At 44.1% G+C, this 15,257-nt stretch overlaps 1 protein-coding gene across 1 annotated transcript in view; it reads left to right on the top strand.

Annotated features, from left to right (window-relative positions):
* The first annotated feature begins 9,786 nt into the window (after positions 1–9,786).
* The window catches only part of LOC143282339 (alpha-(1,3)-fucosyltransferase C-like), an 8,993-nt gene continuing 3,522 nt past the window's right edge, over positions 9,787–15,257 (top strand). The window contains exon 1 of the mRNA XM_076587946.1: positions 9,787–9,875. The gene's annotated coding sequence lies outside the window, so the exon portion shown is untranslated. The remainder of the gene's footprint in view (positions 9,876–15,257) is intronic.

Raw genomic sequence — 15,257 nt, 5'->3', positions numbered from 1 at the left:
GAGGGGTAGCAATCATACTGAACAAAAACCTAAAAAACAAAGTTTCCACTATAAATCTAGAGAAATGGTGTAGCAACTCATGTGAATTATTGGGGGTGCGTCTTGAAAAACCTGACGGAGTTCACAAAAGCATCGTGCTCATCAATGCCTACGTTCACCCAGGAACCTGCACAACAAAAGAGGATTGGGCCTTTTTAGAGGAAATAGAGAACGAACTTGGAGACTCGGTCATTATCTGTGGAGACCTAAATGCAAGATCGAAGTTATGGGACCAGCGGAACACCAACCCACAAGGACTCGCACTTGAAGGAATGATAGGGGAAATTCTTCTTAGCCCTTTAACAACCACATCCCCAACTCGCCTTGGAACAAGACAAGGGGACAGTGACAGTGTGATCGACATCGCTCTAACATCTCCAAAATTCAGAGCAGAAATGAATGCAGAGACGCTTCCATACCAAGGCAGCGACCACCTCCCAGTAGCTTTCAGTCTACAGAAACTGTCCGATAAACCCTGTATGAAACTGCGTGATCCATTTCAGTATGAAACCAAAGAGACAACCGTCATCGAAAAATTAAGACGCAGAAGAAACAAAAGAACGGCACTGAACAGGATGCAAACTATTCAGCCCCCATGGTGGAATACCGACACAGAGAGAGCCTGGATAGAAAAACATGCGGCTGTCAAACTTTGGCAAAAAGAAAGAACAAAACCATCTCCGGACAAAGATATTGAAACAAAAATGAAAGAAAAAACTAAACAGTTTGAAGTCATTGCTCAAGAGGCCAAAAATGACAAGTGGAAACAGTTTTGCGAGGCACTCAGTTATGACACAACATTGACAGAGTTCTGGCAATTTTATCGTCGCATGGAAGGGAAAACGTGCACAACAACAACCCCAGACATGTTAGACACTGACGGAACCAAGCTTAAGACAAATGAAGAAAAAGGATCTGCCTTGCTCAAACGTTTCATACAACAGAGTGATCAAAGAAACTTAGATGAGAAAAAGAAATATGTTGAGGAGTTAAACCAAACCCTTATGCAGACTGGACCTGATGATGACTTGACAATGGATGATCTAAACGAGGCAATAGCTAAATGCAAGAAAGAATCGGCTCCTGGCCCAGACAAAGTTCGTTACTCAGACATCAAGGAGCTATCGGAAGAAGACAGAAGCAAACTTTTCAATCTATATCAAAACAGTTTCCACAATGGACAGGTCCTGGAGGACTGGACACACAGCTTCTTAAAACCCATACCAAAACCAGGAAAGGACCATCGTCAGGTAAGCGGCTACCGGATCCTAACCATGCAAAACATTGTTGGAAAGCTCATGGAACGCATGATAGCCAGGAAACTTGCAAGGGATCTTGAACACAGGCACATTCTCCCTTCAAATCAAGGTGGTTACAGAACAGGCAAGTCCACATGGGAAAATGCAGCTGCTTTTGCATATGAGGTGTATGAAGGATTTCAAAGAAAAGAAGAAACACTAGCAGTAGCAATTGACCTTGAAGATGCCTACAATAAAGTCCAGTTTGCGCACCTCATGGAGCTGCTACTAAGGTATGGAGTAAGTTTGACACTGACAAGATGGATAGCAGCAGCGCTTCAGGAAAGAACCGTCGTCCTACGCCTCGGAGATTGGATGTCTGCACCTTCTAAACTATCCATGGGACTGCCACAAGGGTCTCCGCTCTCTCCTGTCCTCTACAATGTCTACACGAAGGGCCTTGCAGACTTAAACAACAATGGAATTGCTCGGGTGCTTACCCTTGCGGATGACGGCCTGGTCTTCAAAACTTCGAAAAATGCTCAGGAAAGAACTAAAGCCGTCCAGAAACAACTAAATAATATTGCTCAATGGTGCAAAGACACAGGATCTTCGATCAATCCAGCGAAAGCCCAAACGTTGCTGTGCACCCTCAACAACAAAACCGCGAGCAAATCACCACCTTCTGTGTCATTTGATGGGATTCAAATTGAGAAAACTGAATGCCTACGCTACCTAGGAATACACTTCGACAGGATGCTGACCTTCAGAAAACATACGGAAAATACTGTTCTCAAATGCAAAAAGGGCCTTTCAGTCTTAAAAGCAATGGCAACCAAAGGAATTGAACAACGCCACCTCTTTCTGCTATACCAATCACTCGTCCTCAGTGTGATCGACTACGGACTTGGGCTAACAACACCGTCTCAAAGCAACCTCCTAAAATTAGAAAGAGTCCAAAATGAAGCTATGAGGCTGATCCTTGGAACAACAAAAGACACGCCCACAGAAACCATGCGATACCTGCTTGACCTTCCTTCAGTGCAGGCCAGAAACAAGTTAGAACAGGTCAAGACCTACTTCAAAGCATTAGAAAACCCTCAAAACCCACTGCATGACGCAGTCAAAGAACCAAAAGGCAGCCGTCTAGGACGAGGAAGATCATGGATGGGGCAAGCAGAAGACACAATCCAGCTAGTATGCCGACTACAAGACCTGAAAGAAACAAAAGAATGGGAGAAAAACCCCGAAAACCTCAACCATCTATTCAACACAGTCATTTCACCCACTCTAGGAAGACATTGTCGGGAATGGCCAGAGGGCAAAACTGATGCGGAAGTGAAGCTACTCATAGAAGAAAACAGTAAAGAAGAGGACATCATCATATACACAGATGGCTCAGTCACCAAAGACCAGTCTGGCTGGGGATTCACTGCGAAACAAAATGGAAAAACAATTTGGGAAGAGAATGCTGCCTACAAAGTCACAACCTCCAGCCTAACGATGGAAGTTGAAGCTGTGACACATGCCCTCCAGTGGCTATCGTCCATCCATACGCCCGGAAACCAACATGCCATGATTCTAACCGACCCATCTTTAACAAACCGTGATTAGCGATCAATCTTCCACATCAGATCAATCCACATAGAACTTTTTTCTTTTCTTTTTTCAAGTAACTAGTCTGCGGAAACCCAATATATGTGGCAAAATAATCAACATGTTGATTGTGGCTACACAACAGAAGAAGAAGAAGATCAGATCTGCTATCGTGTCTGAACCGCTTTGTGGGCACATTCGGGCAGAGCATCAAATATACACGTTAAAGATCCGTTAACTCTATCCATACGAACGGCGAAAGAGACGACGTTAACAGCGTTTCACCCCAGTTACCATCATCAAAATATTGCAAGCGGAAGGCTCTTATACTGAAGAGGTGAATGTTGACAAAGAATACAACAATTCTGACGACAGAAGCTAAAGGTTGGGTCACTGAGAAACCCACAGGACATCCGAGGGGTATGTGTAGAGGAGAAGAGAGGACTGGCCGTACTGAGTGAGTTAATCCAAGTCAGTGTACGGTGGTTATGGATCGAATCGGGTTCGATGCACACCCCCTCGGAAAACTGGTTGCCACCTTAGCAGCCCCGCAGATCATCAAGGACTGGAACACAGTATGTATACTAGTACTACCTGAGGAAGCAGTCTCTAGCTGCATGTTCCAGTCTTCCATTAGAACATTCTAAACTTCTTCTTTTTTCTTTTTTTTTCTTTTTTTTATATAAAGGCTTGGGGGTTTCTGCTGACTCAGCATCATGTTAGTCCTGCTGAAAGGGCCTTGACTGGCTGCGTCAAGTGTAGTTTTGGAACTGAAAACAACTTTTTTCTTTCAACCATCTAACCATCCGACCTCTCAGTCGACCATAACAGTATCGCGAAACTAGTAAAGTGATCATCTGTCTGAAAATTTGGAACCTCACAAGGCAAATAAAAGAACTGTAACTAATAGTCACAGAAACGTTGGAATCTCACAACGGCAAACAAAAAAACCAACAAAAAACAAAAAAACAAAAAAAGAAAAAAAAAGAAGAAAAACTGTAACTGTCACTGTCTTCTTTTTTTTCTTCTCTCCCCCTGAAAAAGAAAAGAAAAGAAAAGTTCAAACACTATGGGGATCTTTACAACGTTTATGGTGTTGAATGACGGGTATCCATATCTCAGTGGACAAAGTTAAGGACAAAATCATGCAGATAAGATAAGATAAGAATAACTTTATTATCTCCAACTGGAGAAATTTGGTCAGGTGCATTATCACAACATAGACAAGTAAACAACATGGTGACCATAGCTGTAAAAGCCAACAACAGCCCCTACAAATATTACGAAGATACAAATGTAAAAAAATATCACATACATCGTTTCATACATACATCCACACACTGCAGGTAATAACTAGTATTCTTAATGTAAAAACAGAAAGAATTAAGAAACATTATTTGAATATAATTATAAACATAGCTTACTATACTACACATTGGTTATAATAGACAGATAAGATAAGAATAAAGATGAATTGCGGAAAACCACAACCAGATAATCAGCACACACCCGCACCGCACGCCCCCCCCCCCCCCTCCCCCCACCACTCACCCCACACACGCGGATAACTTGATTAAACAAGAGTAATAAACATATGTTCTCAAATAAAAGCATTTCACATATTCGCTTTTAAAAACATTGCAATTAATTATTACATCGCAATTATTAAACAGAAATATATTTAGAATATGGACGTTAGCATTAGACATATTCATTGTACATTCATCCTGCATATTGCACATTATTCTTCCTACATATTGCACATTCATTATAACCAATTGTCACGTTTTAAGCTCAGTAAACACACACACACACACACACACACACACACACACACACACACACACACACACACACACACCACAACTAGAACAAGGTACAGCCTATCATGCACGGACTTTCACACGTCTCACATGAGAGTGCGCGCGCACGCACACACACACACACAGTTCTCAAGAATTTAAAAGGTGAATTGAACGTGGAATAAAAGTCTTCAGAGCTCTGGATTTCAACTTTAAAGTTCTGTAGCGTCGTCCTGATGGCAACAGTTCATAATACTTTCCTAAAATATGGGTGTCGTCAGTTGCTATCTGCCTGCTTTTTTTAACCACTCGACTTTCATACAGCTCTTGCATACTAGCTTGTTTCACTCCCACAATTTTACTGCATACACTCATGACATCGTTCAAAACACGCTTACTCCTCACTCCCAAACTTCCATACCAGCACATAAATGAAACTGTAAGCACGGACTCGATACAACATCGATAATAACTTTGAAGAATATTTGAATTTATACCAACATTTCTAAGCTTCTGTAAACAAAAAATTCTAGATTGACATTTCTTATGAATGGAATCAACATTTCTGTCAAAAGTCAGCTTATTGTCTAAGATGGTCCCTAAATATTTATATTCATTGACCCTCTCCACTGTTTGACCATCAATAACAAGGTCAGCTACAGGCAAGGGGTCTTTCCGAAAATCTATTAACATTTCTTTTGTTTTCAATACGTTGAGATCCAGATAGTTTTTCTCACACCAGGAACAGAACTTTTTAATTTCACTGGAATAAATAGCATCAGAGTTGGACAGATCTTCAATTGCTGAGTCATCAGAATATTTTATGACAGGAGTTTCCTCCGTGCCTCTGCAGTCATTTGTGTACAGTGTAAAAAGAACAGGGGACAGCACTGTACCTTGGGGTGCACCAGTAGAAGTAGATTTTAGAGAAGAGTGGGCAGAATGAAAGCGGACGGACTGAGTTCTATTGAGAAGAAAACTTACTATCCAAAGAGTAAGCTTCGGATCAACATCCATGCCTAGCAGTTTGAGGGCAAGGAGATGAGGTTGTATTGTGTTAAAAGCAGAAGAGAAGTCAACAAAAAGGATACGAACGAAAGATCCCGTGTTATTCAAATGAAGGAAAGCATTATGAAGGAGAGTTAGGATAGCATCGTCAGTACTTCTGTGTGCTTCATAAGCAAACTGACGAGAGTCAAGCTGCTGTTCAGTGAAAGAAAGAAGATGTCGGAGTATAATTTTTTCAAAGCATTTCATCACTACTGAAGTCAGGGCAACAGGACGGTAATCATTTAGTGCGGCTGGGTTCTTTTTCTTGGGGATAGGACAGATAGTAGATTTTTTCCAGATGCTGGGGACAGAGCAGTCCTTCAGAGACCAGTTGAAAATTTTACAGAACACGTCACACAACTGGGAAGCACATGTTTTCAGTAATTTTCCGCAGATATTGTCGGGGCCAATTGCCTTTGTGACATTCAGTTTTAAAAATAAAGATTCAACAACTTTTGCATCGATCTCAAAGTCTTCACCTGTGTTCCTATCTTTGATCTTTTCCTGCAACTGTGAGATAACACTATCCAGTTCCCTTCCCAGCTCATTCCTTTCAAACCGACAGTAGAAATCATTCAGTTTATTTGAAAAATCAATCTCTTCATCCTTTTCCATTTTACAAGCTACTGTTTTCCTTTTCGTTTCTCCAGTGATAATTTTTAACCCATCCCATGCATCTGCCATTCTCCCTGTCTGAAACTGTTGCTCTACTTTTGACTTGAATTCCCTCTGTCCCCTTCGTAATTCACCTCTAAGCTTCTTTTGTATCAATTTCCTATCCTTCTTGTCCCCTGACTGAAACGCTACCAGATGCCTTGGTCTGCGCACCTCGCGTCCAGAGTGGCGAAGTGTCAGAGGTTCAGCAGACACAGTGATTGCTCGGAGCAGTGTGCGCCTGAGTGTCCGGCTGTGCGGGTCCACTGTCTATGGGATCAGCCTTGTCTTCCTCACTCTCAGCTGGCGTGGGGTGCCTGGGGGAAGGTTTGAAGAAGCTGCTGTTCCTGGTCACGCGCTGGGCACCTCGCTGAGCAGTCAGCATGCTTCCCTTCTTGCTGATGACAACAAGGGGGGTGGGCTGGTACGGGGTGTCAGCCTTGGTTGGGTGTGAGTTCTTCAGGAGTACGGGATCGCCGACTGCGATGGGAGGGGAGCGGGCGGGTGGTATATGCCTTGTCCGCGTACAGCTTCATGCGCGCTTTTTGCTGTGCGTCCCTGTTGTGCATGACACTGTCATCCTGGTGTTCAGCTGGCAGTTCCGGCAGCCTTGTCCTGATGGGGTGATGGAACAAGGCCGTGGCTAGGGCCACTCCTGTTGTGCAGAGCGGCGTCGTGCGGTAGTCTAGCAGGAAACGGTGCAGATCCTGATGGAAGTTTGGTAGCGTAGAGCTTTTGACCACTTTCTTCACAGTTCGCATGAAGCGTTCAGTCTCTCCATTGGCACGCGGCCACTCAGGTGTGATCTTGTGGTGGTGGATGCCTTGGTGATTGCAGTAAGCTGCGAAGTCACGGGAGTTGAATGGCGGGCCATTGTCGGTTTTCAGTGTGCGCGGCATCCCGAATTCAGCAAAAATCTTGTCCAGTCTGGGGATGACTGTATTGGCCGACGTTGAGTCTGTGATGTCAATGACTGGGTAGCGGGAGTACTCGTCCGTGACCATAAGCAAGTACTGGCCGTTGAGTAGGTGTCCAAAGTCGCAGGACAGCTCCGTCCATAGGGGCTTCAGTCAGTTCGGACATCTGCAGTGCTTCCCGTGCAGTGGTTGGCATGGCGATCTGACATGTCATGTAGTTCTTGACAGTGGCCTCCACAGTGGCTTGCATACAGCGAAACCAAACTTTCTCTCACAGCAGGGCAACTGCTTTGACTGTCTCTTGATGGCTGCTGTGTGCAATGTTGACAGCTTTCTGCTGCAGTGACGCAGGAAGGACGAATGATGCTGGCGTTGTAGGCGAGTGACAGTTCAGAGTGGCACAAGAACAGCGTGTGAAATGTTTTCTCATCAATGTCCGCACTGCGCACATGCCACTGGTTGGTGGTGACGGCATTGATGGCTGCAGTCAGTGTTGGGTCAATTACTGTGGCTTTTGCGACTTCATCACAGGTCATTGCTTTTGGAATTCATGTGTGGACGATGTAGTTCACATAATCTTCTGCGATCAGTACAGATCGGCTACTGGGGTCTTGGGCGACAGGGTGGCGGCTGAGGTAGTCAGCAGGGTTGTCAGCGCCTGGGCGGTAGCGTGCAGTCAGTTCGTAGGGCTGCAGTCTCAGGACCCAACGCTCGACACGAGTGGACAGCTGTGCTCGAAGGTTGTTATCATCGTTCTTTTACCACTGTAGGATTTTTTTTTTTTTACTCTGTCGTAGCACTCAGTGTGGTACACTGACTTGTAGTACTGAGAAGTAGTAGCCTAGGATGGTAGTACAAGTAGTAGTGCATAGTAGTAGAAGTATGGTAGCCCGCTTCCGGTAGCCCTAATATAGAATCGGCTGGATTTTTTTTTATTTGTTTGTTTTTTTGGTTGTTTTGTTTTGTTGGTGCTTTCACACACCTTCTTCATTGGCCACCCCCCCTCCCCCCTCGCCCCCCTAGCCCCTCCACTCCCCAATCTCCCCCCCCCCCCTTTTCCCCCTTCTGTTTTCTTTCTTGTTTTTCCCCTTTTATTCCATCACATGTCAGTTTTCGATTAATACATTGTTTCTAAATGTATTCAAAGTGGTATTCTTTCAAATATACCAAGTTCTTTGGCTGAATATTCCGTTTTCATGGACAATTTCAGTGAGTATTTTAATATTATACATGTGTTTGGAGTTGTCTCAGATCTAGGTTGCTCGGATGTGAGTATGTGGGTTCTGTGTGTGGGATAATCAAAGAAATCATCTTAGACAGTATAATACACATACATCGAAACACATACAATTTGGACAACATTAATTATTGAGAAGAAAAAAGGAACGTTTACGTCTGGACAGGAGGTAGGGTCCACCCCCCAAAACGACGCACAGTGAACCCTTTGAAACTGAAACTGCGGCCACATCATGTGAGGGTCCGGATGACAATTTCGCCCATCACTTGAACAGAGGTCCGCACCAACACCGGATCGCCGCAGGGGTGTGTCCTCTCCCCTGTGCTGTTCTCACATCACACATGTAACTGCCGTCGCTCCACCAAGGGAAGCCACCAGGTGAAGTTGTCCCATGACACGTCGCTGACCAGCCTCATCCCAGCGAGCGAGAGCACTGGGTGCAGGTGCGACAACAACCATATCCCCATGAGCAAGGCCAGAACCAAGGAGATGGTTGTCGACTTCCAGAGGAAGAGGAACCCGCCCAAGCCCATCCCACTGGTCATCAAGGGGGAGGAAGCGGAGTTGGTGGCCCAGTACAAGTACCTGGACTCCATCATCGACAGCAAACTCAACTGGTCCACCAAAATTCCCACGCCCTGCTGAAGACGGGCAGCACGTTTGGGGTAGGTAGGCCCGAGACTGCTTGAGCTCTTCCACAGAGCGGCAGCTGAATCAGTGCTAACGTTGAACAGCCTCCGTTTCTTTTTGAACCCTCAGCGAGCACGACAAGTCTGGTCTGTTCTGTTCAAGGTCACCACGGCAGGTGGTCAGCTGATTTTCCGAATCATGGGTACCTTAAGATGAAGATAAGAACGACGTTTCGAGTCAAAAACTCTTTGTCAAGTGAAGAGGTGTTGCGCAGGTCACAGTAGTTTGTATTGAAGAGGTGAGTACATCTCAATGGCTGGAAACTGCTGCTCAGCTCAATGATTTGTTGGAGGAGAGGGTGGTGGGAGGAAGATGAGGTGGGGGTGTGATAAAAACAAACAAACAAACAAAAAATCCACACACACACACACACACACACCTGGTGGATGGGAAGAGAGAGGGAGGGTGGTGTCAGTGGGAAGGGGGGGGGGAGAAGAGGATGGGAATGGGAGGGAGCACAACTGGTGTCACTCTCTGACATTGATTCCGTGAGGTTGCACTGTGCCAAGGCTGGTGATGATTTGGCTTTCCATAGGTTTCCTGTTTTGACACATACCACGGCTGTTGCACCAAAGTGCCGCCACTGCTAAGCGTGAAAGGTCGTGTCGTCTGGAGTTGAAGTGGTTTACGACTGGAGTGTCTTTTTTAGCAAGTATGTTGTCCTTTGTTCCTGACCAAATGACAGGATTTTTGTTGTTGTCGTTTTTATTACATTTGTCTGCCCTTGTGTGTAAGTGTGCTTGTGTATGCGTGTGTGAACAGGGTCTTTATATGTGCGTGCGCTGGTGTATAAGCCTGTACGTGTATGCATATTTAAATTGTGAATGCTGCAATGGCAGTCTGACTAATCAATATTGTGATTTTTTTTTTTTTTTTTTTTACTGTGCAATACAATGTTTTTGTTTATCTTTTACTTGGACTGTTTGTTTTGCGATTAGTCATATAATCACCCACCCACTGGAGTTGGATTTAATTTCATTCGTTGTTTATTTGTAACTATTCATATTTATAAATCTGTTGGTGATTGTGTTTGTTTCTTTATCCATTCATGTATTCTTTCATTGGTTATTGAATATTTACTAATATACATATATGTTATACACATATACAAATTCTATTTGTGTGTGTGTGTGAGAGAGAGAGAGAGAGAGAGAGAGAATGAAAACAGTAATTTGATATAGAACCCATGAAAAATGTAGTTATTTTGTGAAAGCACGGTGGCCATTGGAGATTTCACGAAATCTTTCAGACTTTCAAGTGATGTCTTGAAATCTGATCGCACGCTTCGGTTATTTCACGAAATCATTCAAAGCATCTGTCACGCTGCCGCATTCACTCAACTCAAGCTCACACGACAGATAGACTCGCACACAACGTTCGCATTCTGACTTCACTCATACCCAGGGATAAACAACACAACGTAAAGACACTCCTTTCTGATTATTAATAATTTAAAGAAAAAGAAACAATTGTGTTCACATTTTCCCTTCAGAGATAAATCATGATCGTTTTCATTGGTTTCTTTTCACGACTGTGTTGTCAGTTGGTGCTTCCCAAACATCTTTCGGTGGGCGATTTTTCAGCCAAACACCTTCGTCCGAAAACAGGCCAGGCGCTGAGGATCCTGAAACATCCCCAGAACCTAACTGTAGTTAAATCGAACAACTAGTAAAAAATAGTACTCACATGACTTCGAGAAGAAAAAAAAGAGAGCAATATCACTTGTGGAATGCAAATACTAATCAGCAATCTCACTCACGTGACAACAGATCCGCTATTGTGTTGTTAGTGCCAGAGATGGGCTTGACCTGGAAATTGTACTCTTGAATCGTCAAAGACCAGCGCAGAAGGTGACTGTTCTTGGACTTTGACGCTTTGAGGAAAGTCAAAGGTCTGTGGTCAGTCTGAAGAGTGAAAGGATTTCACGACAAAGCAAGCGAATTTTTCAAAAGCCCACACAACAGCCAGACACTCATGCTCAATGGTTGAGTACTTTTGCTGAGCTGTTGTGAACTTTTTGCTGGCAAATTGCACTGGATGCAGCAAGTCATCTCTTTTCTGGAGGAGAACACCTCCCATGCCAGCGCTGCTGGCATCTGTTCGCAGGACAAATTCCTGTGAAAGATCTGGTAAAACCAATACAGGGAACGTGTTAAGAACGTCCTGTATTTTCTTCAGGCAATTCTGGCGGTCTTCTGTCCACTTAATGGGCCGTTTGCTCTGTCCTTTCGTCAAGGCAGTCAAAGGGGCAGTAAGGGAAGCAAAGTCAGGTACGTACCGTCTGTAGTAGGACAGAAGGCCTAGCACTGATCTTACTTGCTTCATGGAAGTGGGAGTTTGTAGGTTTAAAAATTTTTCCACTTTCTTCCTTTCTGGCGTGATCTTGCCCACTGAAATAGTGTGGCCAAGGAACTCTAGTTCCTGAAAACCAGCGAGAACTTTTGATGGCCGGGTAGTGAGACCAAAAGAACTCAGTCACAGAAAAAATTTGCGTAATGCAGACAAAAGGAGTTTCCAGGTCTCTTGTGCCAGAAGAATGTCATCAAAGAAATTGACAGCTGACAACTCATGCAAATGCAGATTTCTCATCATGCGTGCAAAAGTTGCAGGAGCGTTCTGTAACCCAAATGGCATTGGTAAAGACCAAACGGGGTCTGAAAAGCTGTTTTGTATTTGTCCTCTTGTGCCATTGGTATCTGCCAGTAGCCATTTGTAAGATCAATTTTTACAAAGTAACAGGACTTTACTAGCTGGCAGAGAAGCTCTTCAACATCGGGGATTGGGTCAGCATCAAATACCGTGACTTTATTAAGTGCACGATAGTCAATACAGAACCGTACTGAACCATCAGGTTTTGAAACCAGCACCACAGGTGCCTGTACGGTAAAGAAGAAGGTTCAATAATGACCAGATCCAGCATGAGTTTCAATTCACGTTCGATTATTTGCTTCTTTGTGAATGGTAATGCATATGGTTTCACACGTACTGGGGTATCAGTACGATTCTGTGAGGGTCAGCATTTTTTACATCACCTGGTTTGTCCGTCATCATGTCAGAAAAGTCCTTCAATAAGGATTTCATGTCTTGTCTCTGAGAGGGGAGTAAGTCTTAGGCAATTTTCACGTCTTTGTATGTCTCACTCTGGACAGAGTAGGGAGAGTAACAGTATCGTCACTATCTTGTACACCAACAGCAGTCGTACAGAATACAGGGGTTGGGGGAAATGACCACTTGACTAGGAGGGGAACTGTCAGAAAATGGTCACACAATCCACAGGTACAATGTGAGATACATCAGAAGCACACACTTTTGGTTCTGACACATGCACAGTTGGAACATTGACACATTTGTCCGTTCAATGTACTTTTTTAACATGTTGATGTGAAATTTTTTCTTTTGTCCCTTCATGTCAGTCTGATATTTCACTGGTGAACATTTTTCAAGAACAGTAAATGGACCTTTCCACTTCAGTTTGTTTGTTCTGTTCTTCAGACAACAGAACCAGAACCTGATCACCAGACTGAAGTGAGCGCGCCTTGGCCCTGCAGTCTGCAAAGTGTTTGTACCTCTGAGCACTAGTAAAAGCATTTTTCTGTGCTATCTCACATCCAGTCATGATTCTGTTTTGTAGGTTGAAAACGTACTGAAAAACATTCTTGTCCACACCAGAAACATTTTTACCTGACCATTTATCTGCCAAAATGGAAACTGGACCACGAGGAGTATGTCCGAACAAGAATTCAAACGGGGAAAACCCTGTGCTTTCATTCGGGTGTTCCCGGTACGAAAACATCATGGCAGGAATGTAACGATTCCAGTCTGCTGGACGTTCGGAACAAACTCTTTTAAGCATTATTTTCAACGTACCATTGAATCTCTCAACCATGCCGTTTGATTGCGGCTGGTAGGGCGTGGTTGTGACAGAAGTGATGGATAACAATCGATATATTTCCTTCATCACATCTGAAACAAACTCCTTCTTCTTCCTTTATACAACCAACATTATATTGATGATTCTGTTATAGTTTGGGGAGGTTGCTGAGGGTTGTGCTGTTGTGAGGATTGAAGAAAAAAAAAATTTTTTGCGACCTGGCCAGCCAGTGCACGTTCAGCGTGGGGTGTGTGTGTGTGTGTGTGTGTGGGGGGGGGGGGGATGGTGATTTTGGGGTGTATGGGTGGTTAGGAGGAGGGTGAGGGGGGCAGTGCTGGGCGAAAGGAGGGGGAAATGGGGGGGTTGGGTGGGGGATTCACTTTTAGAGACCAGTCTGGACTTGAAGCAGTCCAGTGACTCGGCTGTCACAACTTCCTGAGGCAGCTTGTTCCATTCTGGTATGGTCCTCGGGAAGAATGCCATCTGCCTGTACAGTGTTGTGCAGGAGGGAATGTCATAGCTCAGGCTGTTGTTCGTCCTATAAACAACATAACGTAAAGACACTCCTTTCTGATTATTAATAATTCAAAGAAAAATAAACACATGTTCACATTTTCCCTTCAGAGATAAATCATATAAAAAGTCCAATCCAGGAAAGCACAATACTTTTATATTCTCCCTTACACTTCCCGTTAAAGTTTTTAAATGATTATTTTCATTGGTTTCTTTTCAAAACTGTGTTGTCAGTTGGTGCTTCCCAAACATCTTTCGGTGGGCGATTTTTCAGCCAAACACTTTCGTCCGAAAACAGGCCAGGCGCTGAGGATCCTGAAACATCCTCAGAACCTAACTGTAGTTAAATCGAACACCTAGTAAAAATAGTACTCACATGACTTGCGTCGCCATTCTCGTTTTACTGAACCAGTGTTCAGAAACGTAAATGAAAATAAAACATCGAAATTCACAAAATTTAGATTAAACGATGTCACTGAACTTCTCATTACCGAACTCGAAATTACTGACTCACCAGAACTTCAAAATCCGCTTCCCTGAACCTCTACAGTTCATCAAAGATATGTCTCACATTCTCTCTCAGAATGGTAACTGTCTGTTCTATGACTCTCAGACCCCAAGGTCTATTTTTCCCCAGGTCACTCCTGCGACTAGTTTAGCTGTGCGCAGAGAGGGAAGTGGCAAGAATTTTGGTGCACTTCAAAACAGTATCAGTATTCACAACAACAGCTCGTGAACACATAATCACCTCAGCGCCTAAAGACACATGCATCACGAGCCTTCCTCCAAATATCAAGTTCAAATTAATACAGGAACACAGCCACACAATGCAGGAAATCTGACCTTTACAATAAGCACATTATGACAACCAACTTGGCGTCATGACAGCATCATTCCCCCTGAGACAGCCTACTTTTTCCAAGGCAAGCATCAGCAAAAGGGTTTGTGATAGATCGGAGCTTGTAACAGCTGGCAAAACTCCATTTGGATTAGGAGGGATGAATTCCTAGATTCTGTCTCTGTCACGTAGATCGCTTCTTTTGGGTGAGATAGACAAATAGTTAAGACCAACACGAACTTCACACGCAAATATTGTGGCGCAAGGAGAACACCGAACTGATGCACAGAGTCCCCACTCCCACCCCCACTCCCACCCGCTGCCCCATTGAACTGTACAAACCTGATGCCTGTTGCTCCCAGTGTTTGAGTTTTGTCAGCCAACCATGCCGTTCGCATATCTTTCATATCCCCATTGAAACTCTTGACTGTAGCTTTGTGGTTGGCAAGGCTTTCCGTGGACCAAATTAATGTTCGGCCATGTCTCTTTCAGCTCTTGAAATTCTAGTGGCGCTAAGTTCAGATCCATTGGACCTATCACTTTAAAGATGACAGGGGTTTCCGCTTGGCGGACTGCTTTACACGGCAGTTTTACTGTTGGGCAGTCTCTTTCCAATGAAGTAGCAATAACCTCCTTTGTTTTCCTATTTTTGCGCACAGACTGGGTCTGTTTCCGATTAAATTTTGGCTTTTGAAGCCCATGGACCCCTGAAAACGGAGTATGGCTGCCTACATAGCGGGGTAAAAACGGTCATACACGTAAAAAGCCCACTCGTGTAGATACGAGTGAACGTGGGAGTTGCAGCCCACGAA

The sequence above is a fragment of the Babylonia areolata genome, chromosome 5, assembly GCF_041734735.1.
Source record: "Babylonia areolata isolate BAREFJ2019XMU chromosome 5, ASM4173473v1, whole genome shotgun sequence".
NCBI classification, from domain to species: domain Eukaryota; kingdom Metazoa; phylum Mollusca; class Gastropoda; order Neogastropoda; family Buccinidae; genus Babylonia; species Babylonia areolata.
The sequence above is the reverse complement of the archived record's forward strand: the minus strand, read 5'-3'. Positions and strand labels throughout refer to the sequence as shown.